Source organism: Pan paniscus, chromosome 16, assembly GCF_029289425.2.
Source record: "Pan paniscus chromosome 16, NHGRI_mPanPan1-v2.0_pri, whole genome shotgun sequence".
NCBI lineage: Eukaryota > Metazoa > Chordata > Mammalia > Primates > Hominidae > Pan > Pan paniscus.
The window spans coordinates 29,919,756-29,934,990 of record NC_073265.2 but is presented as its reverse complement, the minus strand read 5'-3'; positions in this window follow the sequence as shown (position 1 = coordinate 29,934,990).

Here is a 15,235-nt window from a genome sequence, read left to right as displayed (position 1 = left end):
GCAGGCGGATCACCTGAGGTCAGGAGTTCGAGACCAGCCTGACCAACATGGTGAAACCCCATCTCTACTAAAAATACAAACATTAGCCTCCAGCTACGCAGGAGGCCAAGGCAGGAGAATCGCATGAAACTGGGAGGCAGAGGTTGCAGTGAGCTGAGATCGTGCCACTGCACTCCAGCCTGGACGACAGAGCAAGACTCTGTCTCAAAAAAAAAAAAGAAAAAGAAAAAGAAAAAGAAATTGAGATACTAAGGAGAGAGTCAAACATAAATAAACCATTTGAATTCTGACTCCTTTCCAGATTGCCTTTCCAGTTTCTCAGAAGCCTAGCAGTACTTACTTACTCCTCCTGCTCTTGGGTTCTTTTTTACTTTTTTTTTTTTTTTAAAAAAAAAAAACCTTGAACTCTTAAGGATTAATGCTCTTGAGTTATGAGATATCCCTACATTCCAATAACTCTGCCTTCTATTTTTATTGATTAAACTAGTTTGAGTAGTTTCTGTTCCTTTCTTCCAGAACAACCCACTGAGAACTTGGAAATAAGGCAAACTAGATTTCCCTGTAATAGTTAAATTGGCATTCTCTGAGAATATTTATAAATGTGTTAATTGAAAAATTTTGGAGTGTGGTGGCTCACACTTGTAATCCTAGTGCATTGAGAGGCTGAGGTGAGAGGACCATTTGAGGCCAGGAGTTAGAGACTAGTCTGGGCAATGTAGTGAGACCCCCCAACTCTACAAAAAAAAATTTTGTTTTTTTTTTTGTTTGTTTTTTTGTTTTGAGATGGAGTCTTGGTCTGTCACCAGGCTGGAGTGCAGTGGTGAGATCTGGGCTCACTGCAACCTCGGCCTCCCAGGTTCAAGCGATACTCCTGCCTCAGCCTCCCGAGTAGCTGGGACTACAGGCACATGCCACCACACCCGGCTCATTTTTTGTATTTTTAGTAGAGATGGAGTTTCACCATGTTGGCCAGGATGGTCTCGAACTCCAGACCTCGTGATCCGCCTCGGCCTCCCGAAGTGCTGGGATTACAGACGTGAGCCACCGCGCCTGGCCAAAAAAAACCTTTTTTAAAAAATTAGCCAGGTGCGGTGATGCACACTTGTAGTCCTAGCTGTCTGGGAAGCTGAGGAGGGGAGATTGCTTGAGCCCAGGAGTTCAAGGTTACAGTGAGCTATGATTGCACCTTGCACCACTGCACTCCAGTCTGGGCGAAAGAGTGAAACTTTGTCTCAAAAAAAAAAGTATAAATACATATATATAAATGTATATATATATAGATACATACACACACACATATACATATATATGTATTCTTTATATATAAGGTAATGTGTATCAAGTGATCTAATCTGCTCCTAATTCACCTCCTCTAGTATGCTTACAAAATGAGAGTCCTGGAATAGCAGACATGCATTGTAAATAAATGAACATCTTTCTACAAGTATATTTCCCCAAGGTTCAACTGAATATAGTTTGCTATAATTTCTTAAAATTCAATCAATTTCACATCCATTAAACTTATAAGTAACGTAATCCAGTTTTCCTAGGAAAACTAAGTCCAGCCGAACCTTGGGAAAAATACCTCTGTGTTAAACATATATACATGATCGATTTTAAATGTTTTCACCACAAAAAATGGTAAGTACGTGAGGTGATGGATTTGTTAACTCAGAAGCAGGCACACCAAATCACAATGGGTCTGATTCAATCCTCCCTGATGGCAATGGAGACCCATCTAACTAATCCCACTTCTAATTACCTTTCTTTTTCTCCTTACAGACCTAAAAAATCTCACCATTTCTATTAGCCTGAAAATAACATCCTTCTGTTCTTCTCTTCCTCCTTCAGCACTGAATCTCGCTTACACTAGGTTTTATTTAATGATTCTCCTCCTTATACTTTCTGTCTCACCAGTTTCCTCTCACACTTATTTACCTGCTACACAAAATTATTCTTATTGGGCTTACGTGCCCTTTCCTCCACTTATTCGACCTCTCACCTGGATTGATGCTCCTGCAGAAATCTACACTAACGATAGTTTGTGGATGCCTGGAGCTACAGATGACCGTTGCCCTGCTCAACCAGGAGAAGAAGGCACTACATTTAATGTTATCATGGGTTATAAATAACACCCTCTGTGCCTCAGAAATGCACCTGGTTGTATCCATCTAGAAACTCAAGTCTGGGCTGCTTATCTTCCCGAGAGATCAGCTACAGAGGAACCGGGACATTTGGTCTCTGGCCTCTCCCTTTCTCCTTTAAAACAAATGAAAGGGGGAGTAATGGGAGATACCCCATACTTTCAATAAGTAGCCTCCAGGCATTCCCTTCCACCAGAGGAGCAATTGTTTTTTAAATAGCCCTTTGGCGCCCAGTCTATTACTAAACCATATGAGTCATTTTTTAATATTACTGCATGTGAGTTAACATAGTCTTCCCAAATTAAAGTTTTAGATGGGCCCTCAAAATTTTTAGGGCATGGTTTTCCTGCAGGTTTATATGGAAAGTATGGGGTCCCTGACTTCTCGCAACAGTGGCCTACACTGCCTTTCAGTTTACCTAGGCCTCCAAAGCACTTTAGCCTGTGGGGCTTGCCAGAACTAGGGTTCCAACTGCTGGAATGGACAGTTCCCCTCTGGCTAGGGTTGATCTAATGTTCCCTCTGGGTTACTGGCTGAGTTCTGCCCTGTGTGGCTTTCTGCTGTGCCAGGGCTGCACTGAGTTCAAATGCAGAGTCTCACAATCATTGTATTCTTCCTCCCCCAGGAGCACCCCTTCTCTCTTTACACCAATTGGCCACTGCCAGGGGATGAAGAGGGATGATGTTGACAATTCAAGACTATTTCTTACCCTCTTCAGTGCCTGTTTCCTTAATATGATAATAAACCAGGTACTGCGATCACTCACCTGATTATTGGTTCTTATGAAGGTGCTTTTTTAATGTAGTTGTTCAGTTTGATATTTCTGTCGGAGGGATGACTGCTGGAGGATTCTATTAAGCCATCTTGCTCTGCCTTCTTGCAACACGTAAAATTCAACAGTTTTGTGCAACTGTAAGTTCAAATGTTTGTAATTTTATTTATTTCATTTTTTTCTTTGAGATGAAGTCTCCCTCTTGTTACCCAGGCTGGAGTGCAGTGGCACGATCTCGGCTCACTGCAACCTCTACCTCCTGGGTTCAAGCAATCCTCCTGCCTCATCCTCCCAAGTAGCTGGGATTACAGATGCCTGCCACCATGTCTTGCTAACTTTTGTACATTTAGTAGACATGAGGTTTTGCCATGTTGTCCGGGCTGGTCTTGAACTCCTGACTTCAAGTGATCCACCTGTCTTAGCCTCCCAAAGTACTGGGATTACAGGTGAGAGTCACTGCTCCCTGCTGCAAATTTCTTATTAAATCTGTTTGACAGATTTTAGAATTTCTATAAGTAATGTTTAAAATTACAACCATTTGGGCTGGGTGTGGTGGCTCATGCCTGTAATCCCAGCACTTATTTTATTTCTTATCAGGAGAACGAGAATCATCATACTACTTTGCATCGGAGGTTAAGCTCATTCTTTCCCTTAAAATGGGAAGATAAAGGCATTACCCCCCCTCCGAGGCCTCATATGATACTCCCCATTCTGACCCAGAACACCCAGAACTTTGGAAATTGGCTATTGCCATGTCTGGACTGCAAGTATGGGAAGCAGAAACTATTCTGTCTGTTGTCCCCACTACCATCTCCCTCTCTCAGTATCAACGTAGATCCAGACATTCTGCTTTACCTACCTCCAACCTGACTGTTTCCATACAGAGTTGTGTTAAGCCTCCTTGCATGCTGTTAGTGAGATATATCAAAATTTGGACGAACAATCAAACTGTCCAATGCATTAATTGTCATTTATACACTTGTATTAACTCCCATTTTGATTCCAGGAAAAGTGTAATGTTGGTTTGAGCTCAAGAAGGAATCTGGATTCCGGTAACTTTGCCCAGACCTTGGGAATCCTCCCCTTCAATACATTTAATTAATGAAGTGTTACAGTGAATTCTAAAAAGATCTAAGAGATTTATTTTCACTTTAATTGCTGTTATCATGGGCCTAATTACAGTCACTGCAATGGCCACCACTGCCGGAATGGCATTACACCAGTCCATTCAAGCGGCTCATTTTGTTAATGATTGGCAAGCCAATTCCATCCAAATGTGGAATTCTCAACAAGGCATCAATCAAAAATTGGCAAATCAAATTAGTGATTTAAGACAGTCTGTTATTTGGCTTGGAGATCAGGTAGTGAGTCTCGAGCATCACATGCAAATGCAGTACGATTGGAACACTTGAGATTTCTGCATCACCCCGTATTCCTATAACGAGACTGATCATTCATGGGAAATGGTCAAAAGACACCCTCTGGGTAGGGAAGATAATTTATCATTGGACATAACTAAATTAAAGAAACAAATTTTTGAAGCCTCTCAAGCTCACTTATCCATTGTGCCTGGAGCTGAGGCGTTAGATCAGGTGGCAGAAAATCTTTCTGGATTAAACCCCAGGACTTGGATTAAGTCTATTGGGGGCTCCACTGTAGTAAATTTTGGAATTGTTTCTCTCTTTAATCGGCTTGTTTTTAGTTTGCCAGACTAGTCAAAGAATCCTGCGTCAAAATCAAGAGAACGAACAAGCCTTCATTGCCATGGCACATTTATTATAAAAAGAAAGGGAGAGATGTTGCGGGAAGTCAGGGACCCCGAACGGAGGGACCAGCTGAAGCCATGGCAGAAGAACATAAATTGTGAAGATTTCATGGACATTTATTAGTTCCCCAATCAATACCCTTGTGATTTCCTATGCCTGTCTTTACTTTAATCTCTTAATCCCGTCATCTTCGTAAACTGAGGAGGATGTATGTCGCCTCAGGACCCTGTGATGATTGTGTTAACTGCACAAATTGTAGAGCATTTGTGTTTGAACAATATGAAATCTGGGCACCTTGAAAAAAGAACAGGATTAACAGTGATGTTCACAGAACAAGAGAGATAACCTTAAACTCTGACTGCCGGTGAGCTGGACGGAACAGAGCCATATTTCTCTTCTTTCAAAAGCAAATGGGAGAAATATCACTGAATTCTTTTTCTCAGCAAGGAACATCCGTGAGAAAGAGAATGCATCCCTGAGGGTAGGCCTCTGAAATGGCTGCTTCGGGGCAGCTGTCTTTTATGGTTGCAGCTGTAGGGATGAAATAAGCCCCAGTTTCCCATAGCGCTCCCAGGCTTATTAGGACGAGGAAATTCCCGCCTAATAAATTTTGGTCAGACCAGTTGTCTGCTCTCAAACCCTGTCTCCTGATAAGATGTTACCAATGACAATGCATGCCTGAAACTTCATTAGCAATTTTAATTTCACCCCGGTCCTGTGGTCCTGTGATCTCGCCCTGCCTCCATTTACCTTGTGATATCTTATTACCTTGTGAAGCATGTGATCTCTGTGACCCATACCCTATTTGTACACTCCCTCCCCTTTTGAAAATCACTAATAAAAAATTTGCTGGTTTTATGGCTCAGGGGGCATCACAGAACCTGCCAACATGTGATGTCTGCCCTGGACACCCAGCTTTAAAATTTCTCTCTTGTGTACTCTGTCCCTTTATTTCTCAAACCGGCCAACACTTAGGGAAAATAGAAAAGAACCTACATGAAATATTGGGGGTGAATTTCACCTGATATCTGGCTGAATTTCCCCCGATAGGCCACAGGGACCACAATTCCTGGGCAAGTCCTTGTGCCATGCTAGGCTCAGAGCCAGCAGACTTTGGGGTGCACACAACCTAGTGAGATACCAGCTGGGGTGGCCAAGGGAGTAATTGCATCACCCCTCCCAGAACCCCAGGCAGTGCAGCTCACAGCTCTAGGAGAGACTCCTTCCTCCTGATTGAGGAGAGGAGAGGGAGGAGTAAAGAGAACTTTGTCTTGCATCTTGGATACCAGCTCAACTACCATAGAATTGGGCACCAGGCAAAGTCCTGAGGCTTCATTCCAGGCCCTTGCTGCTGGATGACATTTCTAGACACATCCTGGGCTAGAAGGGAGCCTGCTGCCTTGAAGAGAAGGACCCAGTCCTGGCAGGATTCATCACTTGCTTACTAAAGAGCCATTGGAACCTGAATAGTCAGGCAGTACTCACGGCAGGCCTTGGGTAAGACTCAGAGCCACGCTGGCTTCAGATGTCACCCAGCACATTCCCAGCTGTGGTGGCTATGGGTAGGGACTCCTTCTGCTTGAGGAAAGGAGAGGGAAGAATAAAGGGGACTTTGTCTTGCACCTTGGGTACCAGCTCAGTCACAGTGTAGTAGAGCAACAAGCAGGCTTCCAGGGTCCCCATTTCCAGGCCTTGCCTCCTGGAAAGCGTTTCTGGAACTGCTCTGGGCCAGAAGGGAATCCATTGCCCTAAAGGGAGAGAACCAGGCATGGCAGCATTCACCATGACCTGACTGAAGAGCGCTTGGGCCTTGAGTGAACTTTGGTGGTAGCCAGGCTACTTGCCCTGGGACTGAGGCAGTAGTGGTCATGGGGAGAGACTCTTCTGCTTGAGGAAAGAGGAGGGAAGAGTGGGAAGAACTTCATCTTACAACATAGGTGCCAGCTTAGCTGCAGTACAATACAGTACCAGGTAGAGTCCTAAGGTTCCTGACTTGAGGCCCTGGCTCCTTGATGGCATCTCTGGACCCAACCGAGGCCAAGGGGAACTCACTGCCTTGAAGAAAGGACATAAGACTGGCTGGATTCACCACCTGCTGACTGTAGCACCCTTGGACCTTAAGTGAACATAGGCAGTAGCCAAGCAGTGGTCACCATGGGCATTGGGTGACCCAGTGCAGTCTCAGTAGTGGTGGTCATAGCAGTGATTGTGTCACCCCTTCCCCAGACCTTGGCAACTCAGCACGGAGAGACATTTGTTTGGGGGAAAGTGAGGGAAGAGAACAAGAGTCTCTGCCTGGTAATCCAGGGAATTCTCCCAGATCTTACCCAAGACCACCAAGTTGGTATCTCTAATAGTCTGCAAGAGCCACAGCATTACTGAGCTTGGGGTGCCCCTTAATACAGATACAGCATACAGCTACAGTGATCAAAGACTTAGATCATAACACACAAGTCCCTTAGAATACTTGAAAAGCCTTCCCAAGAAGGACAGGTACAAACAAGCCCAGACTGTGAAGACTACAATAAATATCTAACTCTTCAATGCCCAAACACTGACAAACATCCATAAACATCAGTTCCATCCAGGAAAACATGACCTCACCAAACAAACTAAATAAGGCACCAAGAACTAATCCTGGAGAAACAGAGATATATGACTTTTTAGACAGAGAATTCAAAATAGCTCTTTTGAGAAAGCTCAGTAAAATTCAAGATAACACTGAGAAGGAATTCAGAATCCTATCAGATATATTTAACAAAGAAATTGAAATAATTTAAAGGAGTCAACCAGAAATACTGGAGCTGAAAAATGTAGTTGATGTACTTAAGAATGCATCAGAGTATTTTAACAGCAGAATTGATCAAACAGAAGAAAGAATTAGTGAGTTTGAAGACAGGCTATTTGAAAATACACAGTCAGGCCAGGCCCAGTGGTTCATGCCTATAATCCCAGCATTTTGGGAGGCTGAGGTGGGCGGATCACCTGAGGTCAGGAGTTCAAGACCAGCCTGGCCAACATGGCAAAACCCCGTTTCTAGTACAAGTACAAAAATTAGCCAGGAAATGGTGGCATGTACCTGTAGTCCCAGCTACTCAGGAGGCTGAGGCACAAGAATCACTTGAACCCAGGAGGCAGAGGTTGCAGTGAGCCGAGATTGTTCCATTGCACTCCAGCCTGGGTGACAGAGTGAGGCTCTTTAAAAAAAAAACAAAAAGTCCAGGCGCAGTGGCTCATGCCTGTAATCCCAGCACTTTGGGAGGCCGAGGCGGGCAAATCACTTGAGATCGGGAGTTCAAGACCAGCGTGACCAACATGGAGAAACCCTGTCTCTACTAAAAATATAAAATTAGCCGGGCGTGGTGGCAAATGCCTGTAATCTCAGCTACTCAGGAGGCTGAGGCAGGAGAATTGCTTGAACCCAGGAGGCAGAGGTTGTGGTGAGCCAAGATGGTGCCATTGCACTCCAGCCTGGGCAACAAGAGTGAAACTCTGTGTCAAAAAAAAAAAAAAAAGATGAAAGAAAGAAAGAGAAAGACACAGAGAGAGAAAGAAGAGAAAGAAAAAGAAAGAGGAAGAAAGAAAGAAAGAGAGAAAGAAAAGTAAAAAAAGAAAAAGAGGAAGAAAGGAAAGAAAAAAGAAAAGAGAAAGGAGGGAGGGAAGGAAGGAAGGAAGAAAGGAAGGAACGAACAAACACAGTCACAGGAGACAAAAGAGAAAAGAGTAAAAAACAATGAAGCACACTACAGAATCTAGAAAATAGCCTCAAAAGGGGAAGTCTAAGAGTTACTGGCCTTAAAAGGGAGGTAGAGAGATAAATAGGGGTGGAAAGTTTATTTAGAGGGATTATATCAGAGCATTTCTCAAACTTAGAGACAGATATCAATGTTCAAGTACAAGAAGGTTATAGAACATCAAGCAGATTTAACCCAAATAAGACTACCTCAAGTCATTTAATAATGAAACTCCTAAAGGTCAGAGATAAAGAAAGTCCTAAAAGCAGCAAGAGAAAAGTAACAAATAACATACAAAGGAGCTCTAATACTTCTGGCAGCAGACTTATCAGTGGAAACCTTACAAGCAAGGAAAGAATGGTATGACATATTCAAAGTGCTGAAGAAAGAAACTTTTATCCCAGGATAGTATATCCAAACATGAAGGAGAAATAAAGACTTTCCTAGACAAGCAAAAGCTGAGGGATTTTATCAACACCAGACCTATCTTATAAGAAATCCTAAAGAATATTTATTCTGAAAGAAAAGAATGTTGATGAGCAAGAAATCATCTGAACGTACAAAACTCATTAGTGAAGAGGCAGAGCAAGATGGCAGAACAGAAGGCTACACTCTGTCCCTGCTTTTGGAACACCACATTGTAATAATTATCGACACACAGAAAAGCACCATAACAAGAACCAAAATATCAGTTGAGCAATCATAGTACATGGTTTTAACTTCATATAACTAAAAAGGCATTGAGGAGGGCAGTCTTGAATCACCAATGCCACCCCTCCCCCATCCCCTGGCAGCACCCATGTGGTGCAGGGAGAATCTGTGCACTTTGGGAAGAGAAAGCACAGTGACTGGGGTACTTTACATTGAACTCAGTGCTGCCCTGTCAGAGAAGAGAATAAAGCCATGAGCCGAGCACCCATGCATGCAAAAAACATTTGGACCAGCCCTAGCCAGAAGGAAATTGCCCATCCCAGTGGTTGGAACTTGAGTTTCTCTGGGGTCCTAGATAAACTTGAGAGGCAGTCTAGGACACAAGGACTGCAATTCCTAGGCAATTCCTAGTGTGAGGCTGGGCTTAGAGGTGGGCTAGCTTAGCTGTGTAGAATAGAACATCAGGGCAACTGCTAAAATTTTTTACTGTAATCCCTGGCTCCCAGACAACATCTCTGGACACACTTGGGACCTGGTGGAACTCGCTGCCCTGAAGGGAAAGGTCTTGGGCAAGACCCAGTGCTGACTGGGCATGGTGGTTCACGCCTGTAATCCCAACACTTTGGGAGGCCAAGGCGGGCCGATCACTTGAGGTCAGGAGTTCGAGACCAGCCTGGCCAATATGGTGAAACCTCGTCTCTACTAAAAATACAAACAAATTAGCTAAGCATGGTGGCGGGTGCCTGTAATCCCAGCTACTCAGGAAGCTGAGGCAGAGAATTGCTTGAACCCGGGAAACGGAGGTTGCAATGAGCCGAGATCATGCCACTGCACTCCACCCTGGGCGAGAGAGCGAGACTCCATCTCAAAAATAAATAAATAAATAAAAATAAATAAATAAAAAAAAATCAGGCCGGGCGCAGTGGCTCATGCCTGTAATCCTAGCACTTTGGGAGGCCAAGGTGGGCGGATCACGAGGTCAGGAAATCAAGACCATCCTGGCTAACACGGTGAAACCCCGTCTCTACTAAAAATACAAAAAATTGGCCAGGCGAGGTGGCGGGCGCCTGTAGTCCCAGCTACTCGGGAGGTTGAGGCAGCAGAATGGCATGAACCCAGGAGGCGGAGCTTGCAGTGAGCCGAGATTGCGCCACTGCACTCCAGCCTGGGCGACAGAGCGAGACTCTGTTTCAAAAAAAAAAAAAAAAAAAAATTGGCGCTGTGCTGGCTTCAAGCCTAACCCAGTGCAGTCCCAGTGGTGAGGCCACAGATGCTTGCAGCACCACACTGCCACCTACAGGTGGCTCAGGACAGAGAGAGAAAGAGACTTCATTTGTTTGGGAGAAGTAAGGGAAGAACAAGAGTCTCTGCCTGGTAATCTAGAGTGTTTTTCCAGATCTTAGCCAAGACTACTAAGGCAGTACATCTGAGTCTGCAAAAACCACAGCCTCATTGGGCTTCGGGCCCAAGTCCCAAAGCCAGACTGTGAAGACTACAATAAATACCTAACTCTTCAATGCCCAGACACTGACAAATATCTACAAGCATCATTAACATTCAGAAAAATATGACCTCACCAAACAAACTAAACAAGGCACCAAGGGCCAATCCTGGAGGAACAGAGATATCTCTGACCTTTTAGACAGAAAATTCAAAATAGCTGTTTTGAGAAAACTCAAATTCAAGACAAAAGACAAAAAAAGAATAAAAAATGAAGCACACAGGATCTACAAAATAACCTCAAAAGGGGAAAATCTAAGAGTTATTGGCCTGAAAGAGGAGGTAGAGAAAGAGATAAAGATAGAAAATTTTTCAGAATAAGCCATCTAAAAAATGTAAAAGAAAACAAAAAGATGGCCGGGTGCAGTGGCTCACGCCTGTAATCCCAGCACTTTGGGAGGCCGAGGCGGGCAGATCACGAGGTCAGGAGATTGAGACCATCCTGACTAACACGGTGAAACCCCGTCTCTACTAAACATACAAAAAATTACCTGGGCGTGGTGGCGGGCGCCTGTAATCCCAGCTACTCAGGAGGCTGAGGTAGGAGAATGGCGGGAACCCGGGAGGCGGAGCTTGCAGTGAGCCGAGATCGGGCCACTGCACTCCAGCCTGGGCGACAGAGACTCCGTCTCAAAAAAAAAAAAAAGAAGAAAAAGAAAACTTACTCAAAGGAAGAGAGAATATCAGAGAACGTTCCAAACCTAGAAAAAAAAATCAATATTCAACTACAAGAAGGTTATAGAACACCGAGCAGATTTAACCCAAATAAGACTACTACTAATAATCAAACTCCCAAAGGTCAAGGTTAAAGAGAGGGCCCTAAAAGCGGCAACAGAAAAAAAAAAAACAAATACCACACAAGGGAGCTCCAATACGTCTGGCGGCAGACTTTTCAGTGGAAACCTTACAGGCAAGGAGAGAATGGCATGACATATTTAAAGTGTTCCTTGTCATCCCATTCTTTCCTTGCTTGTAAGGTTTCCATAGAAAAGAAAGACCTTCCCAGGCAAACAAAAGCTGAGGGATTTCATCAACACCAGACCTGTCCTACAAGAAATACTAAAGGGAGCTCCTCAATCTGAAAGAAAAGAATGTTGATGAGAAAAAAGAAATCATCTGGGCCAGGTGCAGTGGCTCATGCTTGTAATCCCAGCACTTTGGGAGGCCAAGGTGGGCAGATTACCTGAGGTCAGGAGTTTGAGACCAGCCTGGTCTACATGGTGAAACCTCGTCTCTACTAAAAATACAAAAAGTAGCTGGGTGTGGTGGCGGGTGCCTGTAATCCCAGATACTCAGGAGGTTAAGGTAGGAGAATCACTTGAACCCAGGAGTTGAAGGTTGCAGTGAGCCGAGATCGCACCACTGCACTCCAGACTGGGCGACAGAGACTGTCTCAAAAAAAAAAAAAAAAAGGAAAAATAAATCATCTGAAGGTACAGAACTCACTGGTAATAGTAAGCACACACACAAAAAGCACAGAGACACATTTAACAAAGAGACACATTTAACTTATAAAGATGCACATAGATTTAACATAAAGGTGAGAGGTGACAGCGTGCTGGCAGTCCGCACAGCTCTTGCTTGCTCTCGGCGCCTCCTCTGCCTGGGCTCCCACTTTGGCAGCACTTGAGGAGCGCTTCAGCCTACCGCTGCACTGTGGGAGCCCCTTTCTGGGCTGGCCAAGGCCGGAGCCGGCTCCCTCAGCTTGCAGGGAGGTGTGGAGGGAGAGGCGCGAGCGGGAACCGGGGCTGCGTGCAGCGCTTGCGGGCCAGCTGGAGTTCCGGGTGGGCGAGGGTTGGGTGGGCGAGGGTTTGGCGGGCCCTGCACTCGAAGCAGCCAGCCGGCCCTGCCGACCCCAGGCAATGAGGGGCTTAGCACTCGGGCCAGCGGCTGCGGAGGGTGTACTGGGTCCCCCAGCAGTGCCAGCCCACCGGTGCTGCGCTCGATTTCTCGCCGGGCCTTAGCTGCCTTCCCGCAGGGCAGGGTTCGGGACCTGCAGCCCGCCATGCCTGAGCCTCCCACCCCCTCCTTGGGCTCCTGTGCCGCCCGAGCCTCCCTGATGAGCACCGCCCCCTGCTCCATGGCGCCCAGTCCCATCGACCACCCATAGAGCTGAGGAATGCGGGCGCAGGGCACAGGACTGGCAGGCAGCTCCACCTGCAGCCCCTGTGCCGGATCCACTGAGTGAAGCCAGCTGGGCTCCTAAGTCTGGTGGGGAGGTGCAGAACCTTTATGTCTAGCTCAGGGATTGTAAATACACCAATCAGCACCCTGTGTCTAGCTCAGGGTTTGTGAATGCACCAATCCACACTCCGTATCTAGCTACTCTGGTGGGGCCTTGGAGAACCTTTATGTCTAGCTCAGGGATTGTAAATACACCAATCGGCACTCTGTATCTAGTCAAGGTTTGTAAACACACCAATCAGCACCCTGTGTCTAGCTCAGGGTTTGTGAATGCACCAATCCACACTCTGTATCTAGCTAATCTGGTGGGGATGTGGAGAACCTTTGTGTCTAGCTCAGGGATTGTAAACGCACCAATCAGCACCCTGTCAAAACAGACCACTTGGCTCTACCAATCAGCAGGGTGTGGGTGGGGCCAGATAAGAGAATAAAAGCAGGCTGCCTAGCCAAAGTGGCAACCTGCTCCGGTCCCTTTCCACACTGTGGATGTTTGTTCTTTTTGCTCTTTGCAATAAATTTTGTTACTGCTCGGTGTTTGGGTCCACACTGCTTTTATGAGCTGTAACACTCACCGTAAAGGTCTGCAGCTTCACTCCTGAGCCAGTGAGACCACGAACCCACCAAAAGCAAGAAACTCCGAACACATCCGAACATCAGAAGGAACAAACTCCAGACGCGCCACATTAAGAGCTGTAACACTCACTGCGAGGATCTGCGGCTTCATTCTTGAAGTCAGTGAGACCAAGAACCCACCAATTCCGGACACAAAGGGATGGAAAAAGATATTCCATGCTAATGGAAACCAAAAGAGAACAGGAGTTGCTATACTTATATCAGACAAAATAGATTTCAAGACTGTAACGGTGGTATGTAGACTACTCTTGTCTTAAGTAGAAAGACTAATGACCCAGGCTAGGTGGTTCATGGCTGTAATACCAGCACTTTGGGAGGCGGAGGCGGGTGGATAACCTGAGGTCAGGAGTGCGAGACCAGGCAGGTCAACATGGGAAAACCTGTCTCTACTAAAAATACAAAAAAGTAGCCAGGCGTGGTGGTGGGCTCCTGTAATCCCAGCTACGCAGGAAGCTCAGGCAGGAGAATCGCTTGGACCCACGAGGAAGAGGTTGCAGTGAGCTGATTTTGTGCCATTGTACTCCAGCCTGGTAATAAGAGTGAAACAGACTAAATAACCAGTCAAAAATAACTTTTCTTTTTTTTCTTTTCTTTCTTTCTTTTTTTTTTTTTGAGACGGAGTCTCACTCTGTCACCCAGGCTGGAATGCAGTGGCGCGATCTCGGCTCACTGCAACCTCTGCCTCCCAGGTTCAAGCTATTCTCTGCCTCAGCCTCCCAAGTAGCTGGGATTACAGGCACCCGCCACCGCGCCTGGCTAATTTTTGTATTTTTAGTAGAGATGAGATTTCACCATCTTGGCCAGGCTGGTCTTGAACTCCTGACCTCGTGATCCACCCACCTTGGCTTCCCAAAATGCTGGGATTACAGGTGTGAGCCACCATGGCTGGCCTTAACTACAACTTTTCAAGACATGGATAGTACAATGAGACAAAGCGAAACAAAAAGTTAAAAAGCAGGGAAATTATTTTCTTTTTGTGTGTTTGTATATGCAATCAATGTTGTCATCAACTTAAAATAATGAGTTGTAAGACAGTATTTGCAAGCCACATAGTAACCTCAGATAGAAAAACATACAATTGATACACAAGACATAAAAAGCAAGAAATTAAAGCATACCACCAGAGAAAATTACCTTCACTAAAAGGAAGACAGGAAGTTAGGAAAGAAGGAAGAGAAGATCACAAAACAACCAGAAAACAAAGGTAAGAGTAAGTCCCTACTTACCAATAACATTGAATGTAAATGGACTAAACACTCCAATCAAAAGACACAGAGTGGCTGAATGGATAAAAAAACAAGACCCAATGATCTCTTGTGTACAAGAGACACATTTAACTTATAAAGATGCACATAGACTTAACATAAAGGGATGGAAAAAGATATTCCATGCTAATGGAAACCAAAAGAGAACAAGTCACTATACTTACATCAGACAAAACAGATTTCAAGACAAAAACTGTAAGAATAGATAAAGAAGGTCATTATATAATGATAAAGGTGCCAATTCAGCAAGAGGATATAATGATTATTAGTATGTATGCACCCAACACTAAAGCACTCAGATTTTAAAAAAGGAAATATTATTAGAGCAAAAGAGAGAGATAGACCTGAATACAATAATAGCTGGACACCTTAACACCCAACTTTCAGCATTGGACAGATCTCCTAGACTCCTTTTCTCCCAGACAGAACATCAACAAAGAAACATTGGACTTAATGTGCACTATAGAAAAAATGGACCTAATAGATATTTATAGAACATTTCATCCAATGGCTGCAGAATACACATTCTTCTCCTCAGCACATGGATCATTCTGAAGGATAGACCATATGTTAAAACACAAAACAA